At 37.1% G+C, this 14,705-nt stretch overlaps 2 long non-coding RNA genes across 2 annotated transcripts; both read right to left on the bottom strand.

The window, feature by feature from the left end:
- Positions 1–2,861: 2,861 nt before the first annotated feature.
- On the bottom strand, positions 2,862–7,640 carry LOC121423048. Its single transcript, XR_005971224.1, has 3 exons — positions 7,533–7,640; positions 5,659–5,784; positions 2,862–3,516 (listed from the first exon to the last, which is right to left on the bottom strand). It is a non-coding gene; the product is annotated as an uncharacterized LOC121423048 (long non-coding RNA).
- An 8-nt stretch (positions 7,641–7,648) lies between these two features.
- On the bottom strand, positions 7,649–9,951 carry LOC121423049. Its single transcript, XR_005971225.1, has 3 exons — positions 9,774–9,951; positions 8,334–8,511; positions 7,649–7,687 (listed from the first exon to the last, which is right to left on the bottom strand). It is a non-coding gene; the product is annotated as an uncharacterized LOC121423049 (long non-coding RNA).
- Positions 9,952–14,705: the final 4,754 nt, after the last annotated feature.

Genomic DNA, 14,705 nt, shown 5'->3' with positions numbered 1-14,705 from the left:
CATGCAGACCCAAAATTAATCAAAAACGTGAATTTGTGTACAAATCCAATGCAAATAGTGTTTTTAGCCAAAATTCATAAATGTATCAATATTTTTCCTTTTACTGCTTAAAACCTATTAATTTTATCTTTTTTATGGTCAAAAGTCTCCGACAATTTCCATTGAAAAAAAGTAGATAAACAAAGAAAAACAAAAGAAATTTAGAAAACAATAGAACACATAAGAAAATAAATGTGATGTTGAAATTTTTTAAAAATAAATTTGATCAGATGCCTATCTAGAGTATGTGAAACAAAAATTAGCAATTCAGGGGCATTATTTTATTAATTAGAGCAATCTATGATTTTACGCATAAATTAGCATAATTAATGAGACATGCAATTTTTTGCAGAATTTGATGTTATAGTTTTGTGATAATGCCATGGGTAACACGTGTGCCAATTTTCGTCTCGATCGCGCCATCCACGGCGGAGATCATAGGGGGGGGGCTGAATTAGCCCCCCCCTCCCCGTCTTCTTAGGCGTCGAAATAGCCCAGTCTATTTAGGGTGTAGCCACTGAATACTATGTGAGCAAAGCAAATATGAAATATATGTCCTATTACAGACCCAAGCTCAGCATTACTGCAGGCCAAAGTGAAATAAGTGTGCAATGGATGAAAAATTAGAGGGTGGTATCCAATTATGGTACAAAAGATCCTTCGGTTTTAATGCATTGAGCAAATGTTCAGTTGCTGAAGTCCACCCCAACAAAAACTTGATTTGAATAAAAAGAGAAAAATTCAAAAAGCATAACACTGAAAATTTCAACAAAATCTGATGTAAAATAAGAAAGTTATGGCATTTTAAAGTTTCAACAAAATAGTTATATGAACGAGCTAGTTGCATCCAAATGAGAGTTGATGACATCACTCACTATTTCTTTTGTATTTTATTATATGAAATATTTCATTTTCTCATCATTGTCATGTGAAATGAAGTTTCATTCCTCCCTGAACACGTGGAATTCCATTATTTTAACATTTTGTGCTTCAGGCAAGGAGGTCCTAATTGCCAAATTCGTAAAAATTGACATATTGTATAATTCAAACAATAAAAACAAAAGAAATAGTGAGTGACATCATCGACTCTCTCATTTGGATTTTACTGGCTCGTTCATATAACTATTTTGTTGAAAATAAGCGAAACTTTGAAGTGTCATAATTTTCCTATTTTACATCTGATTTTGATGAAATTTTCAGCATTGTGCTTGTCTGATTTTTCTTTATTGATTCAAATCAACATTTTCCTGAGGTGGACTTGACCTTTAAATAAATTCAACGATGGAACATTATAATTAGCATTGAGAAAGTATCGAAATGAGTCCAATTTATCCTGGCACAACAAGTTGGAATAAAGATTGTCATCTAAATGTTTCAGACATGCCTTAGAAGATTCTTTCTTGTATTTGCATGAAATCTTGAAAGATGATGTGTACTGGACTTAAAGTTCTTCCAACAAAGATAACAAGAATTGTTCTTCTGCACCAAAAGGTGAAATTATTCAAACAAGTCTTTATATTAACCAACCGTCATAAAAAATGCCATTTGACCTAAAAATATTTACACGTGATCAATAGAATAACAAACGAGCACTCCTCTTAACCCCAACTAGACCAGGCTTTTTTGGCTGCTCTGTGGGGGGGGGGGGGGTGCCCAGGAGCCACTTACATTGACGAGTGGATACCATGCGCGACCTTAAAAACAGGTAAAAAGGATGTCTTTTTAACGACATGGCACGTTGCGTACGTAACGTGACAATGGTGTAAAAAACACAAATATAATGAAAAAAGGGTATCTATTTCGCTAGGAAAATCACATGTTTAGGGTCAAATTTGCGGGGACGATAAAACAAAATAAAAATGTTTCATAAAGGATGTCCTTTTTGCCCTAACACTTCGTGTTTAGAGTCTGATTTGCACGTAGAGTAGAAGATGGGGTCGTACCAAACCAACTAAGGTAAAGCAGACAACCGAAGGACCCGTAACAATAAAACATTCCTGTACTTGTTTAGGGGTTCATTTCAGGGAATATTTGCCAAGAGTATCGTTTTGTTTCCAATAGTTGTTAAGGGTAGGGTTTCACACGCCAATACTTGTTAAGGGGTGCATGTTCCGAATATGGAAATTACGTGTTTAGGGTGCTTTTCGAGACCCCATGGTCGCGCATGGTATCCACTCGTGAATGGAAGTGCCCCCCCCCTGCCGATCACGCGAGCAATTTGCACGCTGGTAGTGTGCGATGTAATCTACAAGGCTGTATGGTAAAATTTTCCAAATAATGATATTATTTTATATGAATTAATTTATGGGTAAATCATATTTTTTTGCTCTAATTCACTTCATACCATAGCTCCCAGAATGCTAATTTTTGGTAAAAATATTCTTTGTAGCATTCTTAACAATCGAAATTGAAAAAAACTTTAGTTTGGAAATCAATTTCTTATGTATTTTATTGTTTAAGGAATTTCTTTGTTTTTCAACCTTTTTTTCACCAGATTTAAATTATAGCACAGCCTGTTTGAAGCATATAATTATGCTAAAATCAATTGACTTCTGCTGTTTAAAGTAAAAATCATAGCTTTATGAATAAGATGAGAAAACTCAATTTGCATTGACTTTGTGGACGAAATCACGTTTTGGAACAATTTTTGGTCAGACATGAACTTACGAAATGTTGCATAATTTCCTGACAACGTACCTGGGCATTGTAAATTTGGTCTCAAAAGATGCGCGAGACTTAGTATAAACTCTGAGAGTGGCAGGGTCAACAAATCTCCCGCGGAGGAATGATCGCAGATAATGTTGGGGGAAGGTTGTTTTAAACCCCCCCCCCCCCCGGCCTGTTTAGGGTTAAGAAGGGGAAGTAGGTGTTAATTAGCACCTTTTTCATATACTTGCTCACAAAACCTAAAATACTGTATGTAAATGTCAATGAAAGGCTGCCAATATAAGGTTTAAAGGCAAGGTTCATCCTGACATTGCATGTTAGTTGGTGAAAATCCACCAAGAATAAGAGTTATGAAGTTTTAAATTTGTGACTTCACATGCGAGCAGCTCCCCATATTTTATGTGATATCAATTCTATACAAGTGCCTTTTCTAGGGAAATTGGAAAATGATTTTACCTGTGGATTCAATGTTATCAGAAACATTATTTCATATAAGCTTCTGATAAAAACCCATTTAATTATCATGAAAACCATTAAAAAATGGCAATTTATGGAATTTATATTACATGATTGACATATTGGGAGCTGCTCGCATGTCATGTCACAAATTTAAAACTTTGAAGCCTCATAACTCTGTTATTCTTTGATATTCGGCAAACTTTAATTTATTAATTTCTCTCATGGTTCTCCTTAAAACCAACTTGATGTCAGGGTGAAATTAGGTCCAAGGGTGCCACTGTGCAATCACTCCCAGGTATGGAACGCGCCATTGTCAATTCCTGTTCATCTTCTTTTTCTTCATGCTCCTTCCTAAATAAAGTGCAAAACAAAGAATCGAAGGGGGTAGAAGACCAATCACACAGACATCTAGTTGGATAATCTGTATTATACCTTACATACTAAGAGCAGGGTTGGTAATACAGGAGTGGGAAATACATGATATTTCGAAAATCATAATGACAAGGGTTCACAAAACATGACAATTACATCATTCTACCAAAAAAAAAGAAATATCCAATACAATGACACTTTGGCTATATCACTGAAATTAAAGATCTAAATTGTTCTATTCTTTTTGGGCCATCATGTATAATGAAATGGGCAAGTGAATCTGGTCAACTTACGATTTTCAGCATGGGAAATCATGCGGCTCAGATTTTTTAATTGTGGTATTGTTAGCCAATATCTTCAAAGGGATGGTCAAAAGCTGAAAATATTCATGTCTTAAATACATAGAGTAGAATTCACTGAACAAAATGCTGAAAATTTCATCAAAATCGGATAACAAATAATAAAGTTATTGAAGTTTAGCAATATTTTGTGAAAACAGTCGTCATGAATATTCATTAGGTGGGCTGATGATGTCACATCTCCACTTTCTGTTTTCTTATGTTATTACATAAACCATATTTTTTCATTATTTCATACTTGTGTGAATAATACAATGTATGTCTCCTTTATAATGAAATAAGTTGCAGCAATCAATATCTAATGCACTAAATGAAATGTCAATCCAATTTTTCTAGTTCTTGGAGGAAAAAAATTGAATAAACCTATTTTTATACAATAAAAAACAAAAGAACAAGTGGAGATGTGACGTCATTAGCCCACTTAATGAATATTCATGACGACTATTTTCACAAAATATTGCTAAACTTTAAAATTCAATAACTTTGTTATCCAATTTGATGAAATTTTTGGCAGTTTGCTCAGTGAATTCTACTCTATAAATATTTTCAGCCCGGACCATCCCTTTAAGAAGGACTTCTATTGCTCCCCCCACAAAATAAATAACATGAATCAGCGTTGATCTCATTACATTATTGAGGTAAAACCATAGGAGGTATTTTTCTGAGTTTAGAGAACTGCATTTAAGGAGATTTCAAGTCTTCGCAAGATGTGCAGTTTTGCATAGACATCCAACAACCATGACATACATGCAGAATAGGTATTGACTAAGTCATTGTGTGAACTTATTCCGTTGTTATGATTTGCGCTACAGAATTGAGATACTTAATTTAGTATCAGGATTATTAGATAGAACAAATACAGTCAGATAGCTGCCCTGAACAGATTTCAATGTTGGGGTCAAAATTTTACTTGCCCACATTAAATTTTTTTTTTTTACCTTTTTGGGTAAGCAACTTAAAGGGGAATCCAACCAAATAAAAACTTGTTTTTATAAGGAAAAGAAAAATCAGACAAGTTGATAGGTGGAAGTTTGAACAATATTGGACAACCAAAAAGAAAGATATGAATTTTTAAAAGTTGTAAATATTGGTAATCAGTATACCCATTGAGATTTCAAATTGGCCGCATATGGGATGTCATAGTGATGTAAGGCAAGGACTACTCTTCCATGTACTCCAATACATATTATGGCTAAAATGTCATTTTTCCCAAAGTTTTATTTCAAACTATATTTTTCTTTCAAGAGGACATAAAACAATATACTACATGGGTTATATTTAGATTACTGCCCCAGGGGAATGGGTACTTAGGAGAAAACCACAAATCCCTGATAATAAAGTACATGGCCTATGGGAAAGTTGTCCTTGCCCCTTGTCATAATTTACTTACCCAGTTGCCAATTTGAAATCTACATAGTATTAGTGATTTCAATTTTAAAGAAGCTATAACTTTCTTATTGCTTGTCCAATTTCTTTAAAACTTTCACCATTCTGTTTAATATATTTTTCTCCTTCCCAACACAACATTTATGGCCAAGGCTGGATTCCCCTTTAAGCACTTAGTGCAGTGACATTTTCACTTGCCTTGGTCAAGTGAGCATGCGCTACAGTCAAACCTAAGTGCTCTCAAAGATTGCCAACAGTAACGTTCTAATATTGTTCAGGAAAATCAGAGCTTTAACCTAAATTGGCCAAAAAATAAATAAATATATAAATAAATAAATAAAAACTTTGAAAAAGTAAGATGATAATCAATACTTACTAATTGGAGATTGATGAAAGATTCAAGACTTTGAAGTACGGCACATTTAATTTGCCTCATTCCCCTTTCGTTCTGCCGATCAAAATCCCAGGAAGTACTGAAAGCCAAATTTTCTTCATTGTTGACCTGTATAAATGAAAATACGGTTTGAGCAAAGAAGTGACCGGTGAAGGAAGGGAAAACAAAATAAGAATGGGAGCAAAGAAAATAGGAAAGAAAGATGAAGGTGAGGAGATATCAGCATTTTCAAACTAAATGTGTTTGCCTGCAAGTGAGATTCAATCTTACAAGTGGAATGGGAACAAGTATATAATTGAGATATTATAAGGATTGAAGGTAATAAAGGGATTCACCATGGTGATTTCAGCCAAAATGTGTATCACCCATTAATATACAGCAAAATCATTTTATATTCAAAAGGCTTGTTGACCCCTGCCTGTGACCTTGGAACTGGAGGTGACCTTCAAATCTCTGAAGAACATCATCTCTCTTAGATTGGTAACAATTTATGAGTGATGATAGAAATTTAAACAAACAAACCCAAATCCTAACAATGAGCTCCAAAAGTTCTTCAACCCCTGCTGTAACATTTGACCTGGAGGTGACCTTCAACCCCCCCCCACTCCCCCGGGGACATCTACCATCCAAGTTTGGTAAAAAAAATGGGCATACACTGTACATGGATCAAATGTTATGAGCTGTAATACAAAACTTGCCCTAATAGGCTTAACTTTGACCCATGCTCATCATCAGCCTGACCCATGAGGTGACCCTCATGTTTGGTAAAATTGAAATAAATTTGCATATAACCATGCTTCTCTCCAAGTTTGATTAAAAGCCTTGAGTACAAAGTTATTCAAGTTTTGTCAGTGTTCCCATTTGAATTCCTGCAATGCATTACTGCTACACAATCCGGGGGGGGGGGGGCACTCGACCCAAAAATTGGTGGGGGTGTGCCGCGGGCGAGACAAAAAACGGGGGCCTTGGAGTGGGCTAATTGTAAAAAGGAGGGTCCTCGGAACGGGCTTCAGAACTACAAATGTTTGTGAAATCGGGGGTCCTTGGAACGAGTCGCCTGCATGTGAGTGCCTTCATGCATCCCTATGGAACGGGCATACGTGCATGCAGCTAGACCGGCAGCATGGGCGGCGGGTGCGCTAGCACAGAGGCAATGGTCAGACAGCGTTCATTGCAGCGGCTGCTTTTTCAAAATTACGACTCATTGTAGCAGATCGATCGGAACAGCATAACAGAAAATATTCGAAGCTTTGGAGCGGATTCCTTTTTCACGAGAAGAAAATAATATGCCTTGAGTGGCTTTCTTTGTTCTTTTTCTTAATAGGCTAAAAATGCTAGGCCTTGGAACGGAAATTTGAGTGTAAAAATGGGGGTCCCCTCCGCTGCACATACCTACTATGCATTATATACCGAGTGCCCCATCCCCCCCCCCCCCCCCCCCCGGACACAATAATGCAATAATGGTGAATAATGCTGATAATGCTGTGCGCAGTGTTCAGCTGGTAATATGTTGTGAGTCAATTATCTCTCTTTAATGGCTTGTGCAACACGATAGTAAAAAAAAAAGGGTCTGTGTTACTTCCTCTTCAGAAATCATTACTCTGAATTGGTGTATGTTACTGTAGAACATCACTTGCTTGTTTCGATGAGGTCCATTAACTATACTAATTATGTTGGACAGGATTCGGTGTACATAAGAACACTGATTTCACTTTAAATTGTAAGCATTGTTATTCTTACACACCTGGAGAGGAAATATCCTCTTTTGCAGTTTAAATGCTAGTTGATGCAGCTTTGTAATAGTCTCACTGCTACTGTAAGTTTGAATTGAGTATAACTATAAGACTAAAACTTACTCTGCGTCATTTTCTGGTCCACTCCAGCCCCTAGGATCTTTCTATACCCTGGATTAATCTTCTCCGCAAATTCCAAAGTCTGCCAGGACAACTTTGGCCACATTGTGAAAAGGGCACCGAGCTGCATCAATTGTTAAATCAAAGTCTTGATCAATCTGAAAATGAAATAAGTATTTATATATAAGCTGTATTACACATAATACAATTACCAGCAATACCATGTTTTCATACATTACCGGTACATTGTAATTAAAGTCATGCTAAATATTGCTCATTAAATAAAAAAATAAAACTTATCAATGTTTGTAACAAAAACCCTAGGTCACATGCACACACTGCACAAATCAAGTAAAGTCTAGTGAGCTTTGACATTGACCTTTCTATTTCTAACCATTTATCACATTTTTTAAAATATTGATCACTATTGGAGTAATTAACCACTGGAGGAAAATACTTAGTATTTGCAAAATGAGGGGGGGGGGGGAGTTAGGTGGGGAAATTAATATCCCCCCCCCCAGAGATTGACATTCATGGGAAGAAGACATAACTTAATCTTTCCAATCGGATTTCAGAACAACTTTTCCACTAATCATAGAATTATGACAACTAAGATGCAACTGAAATTTTAACACTGAGGCAGAGTAAGTGATCCTATGATCTTGCACTATATTTTAAAGCAAGAAAAAGAATAATTTAGGAAATACATAACCAAAAATGCTTCGTTCAACTTCGAACAATTAAATTAAATTTTTTTTTTTCATAATGCGAATCCCACTGCACTAAGTAATCAAGTTATTTTACCATTCCCAAAAGCTGTAGATATTTGTCAAGAATTTCTGCTGTGCTTGGTCGCGGGTTTCCTCTAGTCAACTCATATCTCGGTACCGAGGTTCGTCACATTAACAACAATGTTGTCAGGTGATGAGTAATATTGCATCCAGTAGGTGTCTTCTTCGTGCTCATCTTCTGCAACATTTAACTGTGATAAACATGAATCAAAGATCAAGAATAGTAACATTAATTATTACACAAGTTATCTGACTATTCTATAGAGAACTGATGGAATATAAGTGGATAAATTGTAGAAATTCTCAATAAAAAATTCCCTGTGCACAGTGGGGAATTTACATGAAGTCAACCTAAATGTAATTCCTGTATCTCAGATTCAAAATTAGTTTCTGATCATTCACAAACTGTACATACATCTGCAATTACAATGTAACATTTAGATCTGTTGCTATTTGCATGTAGGCCTGTCCTCGCTAGGCTGGCCAATAATAAGGGACTATTGGCCAAGCTATAGGCCAGGATTTAGATCTAGGTTTGGACCTATAGTATAGACCTAGATTTTAATGGGGTTTAACATACACATATGTAGACGTACAAAATTGAATAAAGTTGACTAGAAATAGATCTAGCCAGGCCTACATTACACGTAGGCTATGTGCTTGAGGACGGCCCGGTCCGAGCTTGTACCGGACCCGGTACCTCGCGCATATCGCATCCGCATGCGATCATCGGCAGTGAATTATTTATGTGTGAGGATCTTCATCACAGTTCATGTAGGCTATAATTCAAATCACCAATTTTGAGACTAATACTAATAGAAGCATGGAAAGAAGTGAAACTTTGTGTAAAGATCGTGATGTTGCATGAATTTCATATTTCACCCCCATAAAATCCCACCTTTTGTCACTCAGAATATCAGATCGAGTTCATGGTCTCGAAGTTCGTGTAAGTGGAGCATGGTGTAGGCCCTAGTGGTAATTAAGTGGAGTGGATCCTGCACGAACTTCGCTCAAGGTACCATAGTCTGCGCACATGCGTATCTGCGCAATTCTAGTAGAATCTATAAGATACGCAATGCAAACTTTACACATCTAATGCATAGACAGATATTTATTGCAAAATCCGACTCACAAAGGTGGAAAAATAATGAAATTTGGGTATTTCTTATGACAGCCTCAAAATGCAGCCTTTCTCATCAAAATCTCCAAATCACGTGCAAAAGTGAATGGGTGCGCAGACTGGGGCACCATTTTTTTTCAATCTCAAAATGACTGCCGGCCGAGCCGAGGTTTTTCCAATAAAATCATAGGCCTATATTTCTGACTTGGCGACCATCATATAGAGTTACACACGTACATGCACACACAATAAAACCACTGCAACAACGGTAACAATGCATTGACTTTTGAGATTATTCATGAACATTCACTCGAAATCAAGCACTGAATTTACCTCTAAAGATTGGAACTAAATGTGGGAAGTCCCACTCCTGAAGCAGGTTTGTCACCCCCAAATCTTTCATTTTCTAAAACGGAGATTAAACACGATTTTTCCAGTGCACTGCAGCAGTCTCCGAGTCGAACATACTCAACGCCATCTTCCGACCACTAGCATAGTACTGCGCACGCGTACGCATGCGCTTTACACGTGCCAGTATCTTGTACAACCCCCTGTTCAAGCCTTCTGTCTACGGACCTTAAACAGGTCAATTCGCCGTGTTTTATACCGATATTATCAAAGCTTAAACATGTTCTGTTCAAAAATTATACAGCACCTCTTATACAGCGATATTTTGTACAGCGTTTTTACTGTGTACAAGACACCAAAACGCCCACTGATATGGGGATTATTATTTTGACTTATTTCACCACTAAGTATACAATTATGATTTTCTTTAAGTCCAGACAAGAAACAGCATCAACTTCGCTTCAAGGCTATATCTCTTATCAGTAATGATATTGCTGTGTTTGTATTCATATACGAAATGAAAGCATTTTTACCATGGTAATCCTAAAGCTAATTTCCCGTAGACCAATGCATGATGAGTAACGTCTCTTGTCATGATTGTTTTGTGTGTTTCTACCTCAATGGTGTAAGCAAACTATTTTGGAGCCAATTAATGAGTCGGAAAAGATTCATGACGTTATAGAATACGGTCAGTGACTCACTTGTGTAGTATAAGCCGTTGTGTACACTGTAAAAAAATTGGGCAATATTTTACCCAATATTTTGCCCAACGTTGGGCCGATAGTCAACCCTACCAACTACTGGGCAATATTTTACCCAACGTTGTTGGGGCATTAATGTGCCCAACTGTTGGGTAATATTTTGAACTACATTTTGGGGGACATTAATTTGCCCAACTTTTTAATAAAGTTATTAACCCAACATCTGGGCAAGGCCTACACTCACTTCGTGTACCTGGTCCGTGTCGATCGGAGACCTTATCCGAAAGTGCTTTGCATGCACAATAACGCTGCATACAAGTGCAAGTGCATATCTCAAATGAGTGAAGCAAAAACAAAACAGCGTCAGATATATGTCATGTATGTAGGCCTATTCTGACAAATTCCTTACAAATTATGCTTAACGTAATGTCCAAAATAAAAAAAAATTAAAAAAACGTTTAAGCAACTCATCTATGAAAGATTCAGCGAGGCTCCCCAGCCCCCAGTCATCTAGAAGCTCCTCCATATCTTATCGACCGTGTGTAGCATGCTGCAAGCGCAACTCGTGATCGTAAAGTTTCGCAACATTTACCACTCAGCAGGGCAATTACTAGCCCAACAATTGGACATCTGTATTTTGGCAGCGGCAGAGTAAAAATTTGCCTAAGTATTGGGCACATAATGCCCAACAAAACAATAACCAACGTATATATTACCCAACAAAAAAATGACCAACGTAAATTTACTCTTTTTTTTCACAGTGTAGTAGCGCCTGCTTGTACCCAGTATATTAGGGAAATTCATTGCGACTTCGGTTAATGATCGAAATATCCGAGACTGAATTATTTTCATTCAACAAAGCACCCCCCCCCAAAAAAAAAGGAGTGAAAATAAGAAGGCACTGTATACACTGCAAAAACTTCGGTGTTGATTTACATGTAACACCAGCCCCAATCTATATCTGTCCACACCAGAGAAGTGTTAAACAACACCAGTTTGGTTTTGGTCTAACACCAGATATTTTGTATTTGTATTTATTTAGACAAGTAAAACAAAGTAAAACATGTCAAGGGATACAAAAAAAGTTTGAAAAAACCCGTAAGAGTTTGGATCCCATAATTTAAAGTAGCATCAATATAAAAACATAAGTTAAACAATCGGAAAAATAAAACAATGTAAATTACCGTAGAAAAGGACATAGAAACAATTATAGATTAATGATATGTGTTTATACAACACCAATTGGTATTAAAACAGCATAGGTTTGATTCCAAACTGGTGTTATTTCAATACTTCTCTGGTGTGGACAGATATAGATTCCGGGATGATGTTAAATCAACACCGGGGTTTTTCCAGTGTATTCTGCATTCTGGACCCTGTCTTACAAAGAGTTACGATTGATCCAGTCAAGCGCAACAATGGAAAACCAGAAACGTCAACATCTAAAATGCATTTATGTGCAAAATATTTTGCCTAATCATACATTCACTGATTTCTTGGCAATAATTAATAATAAAAATGATATAGGGTATCCACCTTGTTAGGTGCTCAAGACGCTCCTATATTACCCGGCTAAGCTAGACGTTCATAGCGCACACAGCTTTTTAAGAAATTACTTCCTACCGGTACCCATTTACCTCACCTGGGTTGAGTGCAGCACAACTGTGGATCAGTTTCTTGCTGAAGGAAATTACGCCATGGCTGTGATTCGAATCCACGACCCTCTGTTTCAAAGTCTGAAGACTAATCCACTGGGCCACAACGCTCCACTATGCTTCTCTTTGTTTTCATAGGACATTGTGAACATTTCCTAAAGAAAAAAATATGACTTTGTTGGATTTCCATATACTTGAGGTAGATGGGATCAATCGTAACCATGGTAACTCTTTGTAAGACGGGACCCGGTTTGTCTGAAGATATATTCTGTGAATCATGTGTCAGTCTATAGGCCTACATCATCATAGGCAGGCTACTCTAATTGATTAAAAATGTGTGTAATGTCCCATGACATTTTCTCCTGCGACAATTGCTCCGATGGGGAATTTTCACGTTATTCAAGCCAGACATAGAACCAACCTACGAAACTATAGTGGCACTGAAGGGACATCGCAAATAGACCAAATCGCGAATATTCACGACGTCACCAATTTCGTCGTGAAATTCGTCGTCAATTTGAATATTCACGACGAAATTTACGACGTCGCCAATTTCGTCGTGAATAATCCTCGACGAAATTCACGATGTCGTGAATATCGTCGTGAATTTCGTCGTCAATATTCAAATTGGCGACGAAATTGGCGACGTCGTGTATTTCGTCGTGAATAATTCGCGACGAAATTCACGATGTCGTGAATTTCGTCGTGAATATTCAAATTGACGACGAAATTCCCGACGAAATTGGCGACGTCGTGAATTTCGTCGCCAATTTCGTCGTGAATATTCGCGATTTGGTCTATTTGCGATGTCCCTTCAGGCCACCATGCAAAATTAAATGGACCCTAACCCTAATCTTTGCATTATTCTGAACCAACATCCTAACTCCCGGGCCTAACTCTATACCCTTAATTCCCGCTGATATATTACGACAGGTCGCCGCAGGAGCATATTGTCGTGCCACATAAAAACACTTTCTGAGGTCGTCTTCAGGGAAGATACTGTAGTATAAATGTTATATTCATATATTTATATCCATAATTTAGACCGGGAAGTTAGAAGGCATTTGAGGGAAGAGACATCATGTGTGATATTCGCTGTACAAGGTGGCGTAGATGAACATGATGCACGAGAGGGGGGGGGGGGGGTAGAATGAGAGGAGGATAAAGAGGGAAAGAGTGAGAGAGGGGAGAGAGAAGGATGGAGAAACAGTGGGAGAGAGTAGGATCATGGATGGAGAGATATGGATGAGGTATTTTCATCCCGCTGCATGGTTGTAAAAATAATATAGATGATAGGCATTTCGTGAGAGTTCTGTCATTACAAGCATTGTTAGAAATCTGACAAGGATTCGGGTAATTGCTTATGATGAACACGAGGACATTGGCGAAATGTCGTTATGCGCGAGATTCAAAATTATCTTTTAGATAGTCATCAAATCTATGAAATCTATCTCCAGATTTTTTCAAGACATATAGCAATGAAGAACCATGATGGATTTGGCGTTACCCTTGGTTACAAGGTTTAGTCTCCAACGCGAGTTGATGTCCCTTCGCCATGGCAGTCACTTGTTTTAAGGTCTATGTTTTGATCAAGATATTATTATCCAGAGGGTTTCGAAACTTAGCATATGAACGCCATTTTGGGGACACTATAATCAGTAAACGCAATGAAATATCAAAATTCGATGTCAGGTCTTACTGAAGAGACCACCATGTCTAACCATGTACCTATCACATGTCATGGTGGCTCAGTGGTAGAGCGTCCGCCTCATGAACGGGAGGTCGTGGGTTCGATCCTCGGCCGAGTCATACCAAAGACTTATAAAAATGGGACCTTCTGCCTTCTTGCTAGTCGCTCAGCATTTAGATTGGAGAAGGGTAATAATAACATATCATGTTATGCAGGGCCCGCTGGTAGAGCAGTTTCCTAACTGAAGTGGCTACCCTGGGTAAATAAAACGTTATTATTATTGTTATTTATCACATAATTATTTGTTATTTTATTATTATCATTTGTGATAGGTCCATGGTCTAAAGAAAACAGAAGAAATAATACCGCCTTGATTATTATCATTCTCAGGAGTTTTCTAACGTCACGCTATGTCAGAAAATCAGGCAAGGATGTCGCAACCATTGGCGTTATCATTATTTATCTTCCCTTCTCAAAAGAAAACCAATTAACTCTTTTCTCGTAAAAAAAAAGAATGAGGCAGGAGAATTCTCGTTTAAATGATACCCGATCTGAGTGTGTTATTCACGAACTCTCCACTTCACTTCAAGTATCAAAGGATATTGAATGATATCATTCCAGATGTTTTCATGATGCTATATCACATGGACCTTCGGTCCATGGTTTACATAAGGAAATACTTTTGTTATTTTCATTTTCCATTTCAAGAACATTGTATTATGTTGATAACATCCTTATAATACTCTGGCATAATTTTAAAGATGGAGCTTACAATGATACAGATTCGCCAAGTCTTTTGTATAATATAATCTAAAACATATACTTTTTATTTGTATACTGTATTTTAAAAAAATCTAAAGAATTATATTAA

This window comes from Lytechinus variegatus, chromosome 10 (genome assembly GCF_018143015.1).
Source record: "Lytechinus variegatus isolate NC3 chromosome 10, Lvar_3.0, whole genome shotgun sequence".
In the NCBI taxonomy this organism is placed as follows: domain Eukaryota; kingdom Metazoa; phylum Echinodermata; class Echinoidea; order Temnopleuroida; family Toxopneustidae; genus Lytechinus; species Lytechinus variegatus.
The sequence above is the reverse complement of the archived record's forward strand: the minus strand, read 5'-3'. Positions and strand labels throughout refer to the sequence as shown.